Raw genomic sequence first — 8615 nt, forward strand, 5'->3', positions numbered from 1 at the left:
AAATTCTTTACTCTGCAAAAACTACTGTAAGCAAAAGTTACTCAGTAGTTAATTTTAATACTATATTTGAGACTGCTTTCATTTTAATTTGTAACTATCCTTCTGTATATTGACCAGAATCACCCTTTACCGATTAGCTGATGAGTCTGGTTTTATTCACATTTAACATCTGACATCAAGTACAAGAAGGGGCTCCAACTTGTTAAAATGACCCCAAACTCCATTAAGATCGATAGGGCATCTAATTAATGTACCGTTGTTTTAGCATTGTGTGTGTTTTTGAGGAGTGTTTTAATACACAGGCTGTACAGATTTCTAAAACTTGCCGCAATTTTGATCCTATTCTTGTCAATCACAACATCTTTTAATAAGCAGCATACTCAAGTACACCGTTGCACGTGCTGTGCAGAATCAATGGGAATAACAGCAGCCAATTGCATGCATTCTTGTTGAACATGTTCAGGCAGCATATCTTTGATTGGCTCTTGTTTTTGCCTCTTCTACACCCCTTTCTGCTTATTGAATGTTTACCTTATCGCTATGAACAACTAGTCCCACCTACCCGACCCATCATGATAATGATGATGTTATGTTAAGCTCTGTGGTTTATTATTATTTATTTCAATAAGAAAGAGACAAAAGGTAAACGTTACATTTAACAAAAATGCTAATATTTTATTTAAAAAATTCCCTAAAGTATTCTTACGCTGACATTTTATATTTAAGTGAAACATATTATCATGTAAATTATTACCCAGCAAAAAATGGAGAGTGAATTATAGCGTGCGAAAAGTATTTAGGCTGCTCTCTGGGGTGCATCAGATGATCAGTTTATTAAGAACGGCAGATTTCTGATTGCATATGCTTTTCCTACAGGACCGTGTGTCTTTTACGGTGTTTATTGATTATAATCTGGATTGCTAACCATAGAACCGGATTAACAAATGAGCATAAAGACTCCTGTGTTGTGCTTGAGATATATTATAGGGGGCTGGGTTGAGGGTGTTTTTATTGCAGGACTTGGTATCCCCTTCAGGGCGCCCAGCCCTGAATCTAAGACAAGACCAAGGACTGATAAAGGTGTGAGTCTTTGCATCGGGATAAATGGGCAGACTAGACGGGCCGAATGGTTCTTATCTGCAATCAAATTCTGTGTTTCTGCGACACTGTGGAGCTTTGTTGTTTATGGAGAGCCAGCCTGTCCTTTTGCTGTGGTGTGGCTTCATTTAGTAGTGTTCACGGCCCCCAGTTGCTCTTGCACATCAGACGCTTCGGAGTGAAGGGAGGTCACTGCCCTGATGCATGTTTAATATTTGCTGCCATGGGGAGTAATTAAGCAGAGCGTCAGAGCTGAAGAATCTGCCCTGTGACGAGGGAACGCCTTGCCTGTGTGCAGTTAGCATGTACAAGCGGAATGTTTGAACAAGTCCTGGCAGGTTCCTTTATGGGACTCGACCATCTCAGTGTTCCTGTTCTCACCGAGGTTTCACAGTCCATTAAACACAGTTATATACATTTAAGGGGCTGTGAATAAAGATACCTTTTGTGAAGTGGAAATGCTGAAGGAAACACAATGATCCATGTCAGGTAGTGTTTCTTTTTAATTATAGGATTACAAGTATCCTATATTTTACATATAGATAATATACACTTGTACCATATCGTATACGATCCTTGCCTACGGGATTCGGGAAAAGTGAGAAGTAAAGGCATATGCATTAAAGGTACCCTTTAGCCATCATATGCAGTGTTACCTTACTGTATAATTGCCATTTTTAATGGAGTCGTAATGATTCTGTTCCACATAGATAAAACATTAATTGTACTCTCTGGTATGTTAAGCAAATAAACCTTAGCAGATCTGTCTTTTTGTTTTCTCTGAAGGTTTAATCACTTAAACACGCTTAAAGAAGGCTTTTTTCTTCTATGATAATAACCAATCCGTGCCTACTTTTGACGGTTGAAGAATTAGTTCTGATTCTGAGGGTTTGGGCATTTAACAATACTAGGCATGATATTTCCTTATACTGCTACAAAAGTGTTTAAATTGGTGGAACAGCACCATTAACCCCACACTGCCGCACGAGGATTATTTTTTTATTTTTTTTTTAATTTAGGAAAGATTAGTGTTAGTCCATTCCATTATTACTATTGCAGAAACAACCCTTCCTGTTGTATACCTCTGGATGGTGCATGTTTACATATTTATGTTGATATTCTGTACTTTTTTTTTTTTAGTACAGTCCTGTATTAAGTATTGAATCAAATGAAAAACACACATACACATTGAGCTCTATCTCTATCTAGTCCTTGTACTGTCAGCTGTGCTGTTTGGGCCTTATCATTGCCACGTCCATTAGCAGAAGATACGTGACACTATTCCTGGCCCTGTACAACTAACGTGATAAAAATAAGATTACGCTGGGAATTTATCTTTAGTTGTCCTTGTGCTACGTGTGCTCCAGCTTAATTTGTACACAGTAGATAGAAGCATTATTAAACACTCATCTACAGACACCAGACAAGCCAGAAGGCTTGTTTTTCCCTCAGAAATCTCATGGTGCTGCCACAACCACAAGGGATTCTGGGTAGGCGCATGCAAATAAGGTCAACAATGATCACCTTTTGCCTCTATATCCACTTTATACATGGTAGATATTAACAGAAGTTATGACTGCCTGGGTGTTTTCTAGGTTTTTCAGAAGGAATCAATTATTCTGATTCAAAGAAGAAAAAATGCAGAATTGAAACCAAACTAGGATGATGTGACGTTTAGGCCAAACTTTCACATTTTGTCTAAGGAAAGTGCCACAGTTAGCCTTTAACAGGGATTTCGGAGGGCTGCTATGCTTTGTGGGTATGTGACCTGCTTTCTCCAGGACATAAACATAGACTACGTTTGTCTTTGTTGGCGTTGCAGTGAAATTGGCCCAAGTCGAGTTCTGTTCGATCTAGACAATGAAATGTGTGGGAGTCCTCACGATCAGAACTGAGCTTCTTAGAGCAGGATGTGAACGCGCAAACACCTTGTGCGGAGCGAGGGGGTGGATTGGTACAGTACACACTGGCACACCAGAATAGCTCTCTCTATTATTATTTCATTCATTAACCCACTTGTCTCCATAAAGAACCTAGCGCCCAGAATCGCTGCTCGTTTTCTTAGAAATGCTTAGCAATAGTACTGCTCGGTATACCGTAGAATACAGATATTGCCTGAAGGTCATCACTGTCCCATTTTTAGGATTTTATGTCCATTTTCTCATCATTTTAATATGTATATTCATTCTCTTTTCCACAATGTTCCAGAATATTTCATGTACTTGCGATTTTGGGAAGTTTGGTAACACTTTTTTTTGAACCAGTTTCTTCCAAATTTCTTTCCAACATAGTTGTAAAGAATATAATGTGAGATATAAGCTTTCTGCTCACACATTCATTATCTGATGCTAATGACAGAGTCACGGGTCGGAGCTGTAAGTGAGGGAGCACAGCAAGGTGGAGAAGGGGTTGACAATAAGTGTATTTACAACTAGAGCAGAACTAGGAAGGAAAAGCTATTCTTGTTCCTATACCAAGATACAATACTGATTTCCTGTCTCTCGCAGTGTAACATAAGCCACTGCTTTTGGTATCCATCAAAAAGGTCCAAGGGAATTCTGTCTATGCGAAGAATTTCAGTGTTGGGCTTTTCCATGACAAAGTATGGACTAACGGGCAGTGGCGTCTCCAGGTTTCATATTTAGGGGGGGCACATGGGGGGCCAGGGACCAAAGTAGGGGGGCCAATTATAAAACGGTACATATACACTATATATATATATATATATATATATATATATATATATATATATATATATATATATACACACAAACACACACACGTTAGACGTGCATTTTTAACTACATAATATGCACTTATCTCTTTGAAGTAAAGACTGTGATTAAAATATGATTTCAAAATAACAGCTAAAGTGACAGTTATTTTTCATTCTTTAATATTAGCCCCTGCTGACAATATATATAAATATTAGACCCTGCTGCAGATATATAGAAATATTAGACCCTGCTGCAGATATATATTAATATTAACCCCTGCTGCAGATATATATTAATATTAGCCCCTGCTGCGGATACATACTTATATTATACCCTGCTGCCGATATACATAGAAATTATACCCTGCTGCCAACATATATTAATATTAGCCCCTACTGCTGATATATATTATTAGTCCCTGCAGCCAATATATATAAATATTAGCCCCTGCAGCCAATATTTATTGATAATAGGCCCTGCAGCCGATATATATAAACATTAGTCCCAGCTTCCGATATATATTAATATTAGCCCCTGCAGCCAATATATATTAATATTAGACCCTGCTGCCAATATATTTGCCACACTGACTGCAGATCAGGGGAAGACAGTGAGAGTCAGTGCAGTGTTCCCTCCTTCTGACTGCACCGTGACATTGAGAGGTCCTCTCCCCTGTAATCATCCCCAGAGTCCCTTTGTCCCCTCATTCACTAAACCATAGCGCTCTTTTACTTACACCCTGTAGTTCAGGTATAGATCAAATAAACAACACATGGAAACAGCACATGCAACTGAATGAGATTAAAAAAAACCTTGTATTTGCAGGTATACATAAATAATGTATGGAAACATAGCATTGCAGGTATAAACCAACAGAACACACAAACCCAGCATTGCAGGTATATATCAACTGGAAATCACATGTACACTCAGCACTGAAGGTTTAGATCAAATAATCAACACATGGAAACAGCACTCCAGGTATTGATCAACTGAATAAGACATGCAAATCCTATATTTGCAGGTAAACATTAATAATGTATGGAAATATAGCCGATACAGATGAACAGAATGACACAAAACCCAGCTTTGCAGATATAAATCAATTGGAAATTACATATAAACTCTGCATTAAAGGTATAGATAAACCCCCCTAAATTACAGGCATAGATCACTGGTCACACACCCCAAAGCCAGCCCTGGTGTCCACACTGCCCATATAGAACCTGACCAGCACCTAAGTTACACATTATGTCAACTTTGTCCCCAAACAGCTGAACGTACGCCGTTTTTGTCCCATAAAGACCTCTCCCTCCCAATCTATCCTATCTACCCCCTCTCCCTCCCAATCTATCCTATCTACCCCCTCTCCCTCCCAATCTATCCTATCTACCACATCTCCCTCCCTATCTACCACATCTCCCTCTCTATCTACCACATCTGCCTCCCAATCTTTCCTATATACCCCCCTCTCCCTCCCAATCTATCCTATGTACCCCCCTCTCCCTCCCAATCTATCCTATGTACCCCCCTCTCCCTCCCAATCTATCCTATCTACCCCCTCTCCCTCCCAATCAATCCTATCTACCCCCTCTCCCTCCCAATCAATCCTAACTATCCCCTCTCCCTCCCAATGTATCCCATCCACCCCCATCTCCCTCCCAATCTACCCCCTCTCCCTCCCAATCTATCCCCTCTCCCTCCCAATCTATCCTCTCTCCCTCCCAATCTATCCTTATCTACCCCTTCTCACTTCCTATCTACCTCTTCTCTCTAACCCCCTCCTAACTTTCTAACCCCCCCTTTGAAGTTCACTTACCTTGGGCTTGTCCAGCGGTGAGATCGCGAGGTCTCTGTATCCCTGGTTCTGCCGGCTTCACTGCTGGGCGCCGGATATGACGACATATACCGGCGCTCGGCTTGAAATGCCGGCACTGCGAACCAGGAAGAGGCCTCGCGGTCGCGGAGAAGAGTGAGAGGCGCCGAACGGTTGCTCAGAACTTATTCCTCAGCAACCGCTCGGCGCCTCTCACTCTCTCCTCCGGGTCTATTAAAAAAAAAAAAAAAGCCGGCGTTTCAATTGGGGGGGCACACCGGGGGGCACAGCATGATGTAGGGGGGGCCATGGCCCCCTCTGGCCCCCCCCTGCCGACGCCACTGCTAACGGGTAGAAAGCCGGTCATCCAACGGGCCGTGCTAACTGAGATGTTTCATTCACTAATATGCCTAATGGTTCGGTTTGCGCTTTGCCACGTTACCGCGTACATTTATTTATTTCGATCAGCGGTTTACATAATACCCCTCCATCTTCCCCTCATACCCCACCCCCAGCGATGTCAGTCCTGTTATAGATTTCCTTATCCTTCTGCATACCGTCCATTGAACACTAGTGATGTACCTAATGAATACATCAAGTAAGAATAACCCCCCCTCCCATATTGACCCCTGGGACACCCTGCTAGTACAATGGCAATCCCATGAATCAAGCTATGACATCTGTATTTTAGTAGCTACTTTTCCACTTTACACCAAGCAATGTGATATTCTGCAGCAATGGGCTAAACCTGCAAGATTTATCTTGGCTGATCTTGCATTTACCTTGTAATGTAGGTAGCAGCTCCACTATTACCAATGTTTTCCTTCCTATATATAATTCTGAACGTGATCAATGTGTGTAAACGGAAAGAAGATTGCTTCATAACCATTCAATTGAAAGGGTAGACAGTCACAAGTAACTTGTTACCAACATGTGCTGGTATCTCGTGCTTAGAATGTACAACAGTGTTCCCTACCTCCTTGCCCTGATTTGTTCCCCATTTTGTCGTTTGTATAACCTCTTTAACCTCTACCACATCTGCTGTGTGGCTGTTTCACTTAACTACTACCCTCTCAGTGATTTGAAAAATGTCTAAGGCATGGTGTGACCCCTTTAAAGTGGGGATTTTCTGAGCATTTGGTGCTTAATATACAGGTTTGGACATTTGAAACTAGAAATATTCTGCTATTCAGTTGAAATGCTCTTAATAGGTTTAACGTAAATGATCATACAATGGTTTTTATTATACTTTTTACATCATTAACTATAGGATCATCCACCTTGGAACTTAATGAATGTTCGGTTTACAAATCTATTTAATAGTTAAACTACTTATAAAAAAAAATCAGATACCACTATGGATTCCAAGCAATGCAACTTCTTAATCTACATGTTTAGCATGATACTTTGTATTTAAGTACTCCTGCCTTAATGAACTCCAATACCTCTGCAGAGTCTAAGTTAGACGCTAGACTGTAGTTTTAGTGAATGTATGTATATAAATATATTTACACAAGTTGGAGAGAGGACTGGGTTAGTTTGTGTGTGTATGATATATATATATATATATATATATATATATATGTGTATGTATATATATTATACACACACAATCAAACTCACCCAGCCCTCTCTTCAACTTTGTGTAAGTATATATCTATATACACACACACACTTATACATAATATATTGTGTGTGTGTGTATGTATTTACACAAAGTTGGAAAGAGGGCTGGGTGAGTTTGACGGTGTGTGTTCCAGATGGGCGAGGTTGATAGCTTATCTGTGGCGCTCTGTCTGGACACTCCATGGTTAATATTGATGCCTGGCATTGTTGCGGTACAAACGTTGGAGTAAATAACACTGTTTCTGGGCATCACCTTGTAGTATCGCAATCTAAATACATTTAGTTTCTCGGGAGGGCTACAGGGTATAAAATGCCCTAGTCCCATGTGATCTGAGCCACCCACAAATCATTCTAATAGATCTCACAACCCCAGCTTTCCCAGGCAGATGCTGTCCCCTGGTTGCTATGACAATGACTGCCGGTAGCAGGAGAAAAAAAAAAAAGAAAAGCCCAGCCCTAATCGTTTTTCTCTTTGGCAGACCTCTGCGGCTGCCTCACCTAGCTCGTTGTTGATTTCTGTGGATTACAGAGAGAGTAAGAAAGACATGAAACGAGAACCAGACATATCGTAGGCACCGGCACACTTCATTCCTCCCTCCGCTGCTCTTATTTGTGAGGATTTCTATCCCGGCTGCTGGATGGCTATATCCACGCTTCCTAGCAAATGGGAAGCATAAGAGGGAAGATCGGGAACCGGGGGACTTTGCAATAGGCGTGGAGGAAGTGTGTTCTGTATGGGGTTTTTTTTATCTTGGCTTCTAGCCTGTAGGTTTATCTGTCCCTGCAGCATTCCTTAGTTATGCAGCCCCTTTGCGAAGCAAAGACCTGATGTCATTCAGAAAAACCTCTCGGCAAATGGAAAGAGATAGACGCTGCAAGCACAGTCTTGACGAGAGCCGAGAGGAGCAGTCCCCTTCAGGCTTCCAACCAAGCAGCCCAGCCTTGGATTTCCACAGCAATTCAAGCGATTCTATTCAGCGCCAGTGGATTGAGCCAGGAGATATATCATTTTCAGCTAAGTCTACCTTTAACCTCTTCAGATCCTTGACGTTTCCATATTCTACGTTAACCCGGCATTACTCTGCTTACCGGAAATTTCATGTTAACGTCTTCAAGGAAGGCACAGAGCCACAAGGCTGTTTAACATTTTAAAGACAGGACAGCGACTAAAGGCGTGAGATGAGATTGTAGTAATTTTAAGTAACTTTCAATTTGGTCAAGTTCTTGGCCATCGCTGGCAGCTCAAGGAGGCTACATAAGGTCATAGGGGTCCAGATACCTTGTAGTACTTTTTACACTGTAGCTTTTATACATACCACTTTCATTTGTATACTTTGTAACGCTGCACTTTCAATGAG

The sequence above is a fragment of the Sceloporus occidentalis genome, unplaced genomic scaffold (assembly GCF_023333645.1).
Source record: "Sceloporus occidentalis isolate IW3139 unplaced genomic scaffold, rSceOcc1.0.p SCAF_40, whole genome shotgun sequence".
NCBI lineage: Eukaryota > Metazoa > Chordata > Lepidosauria > Squamata > Phrynosomatidae > Sceloporus > Sceloporus occidentalis.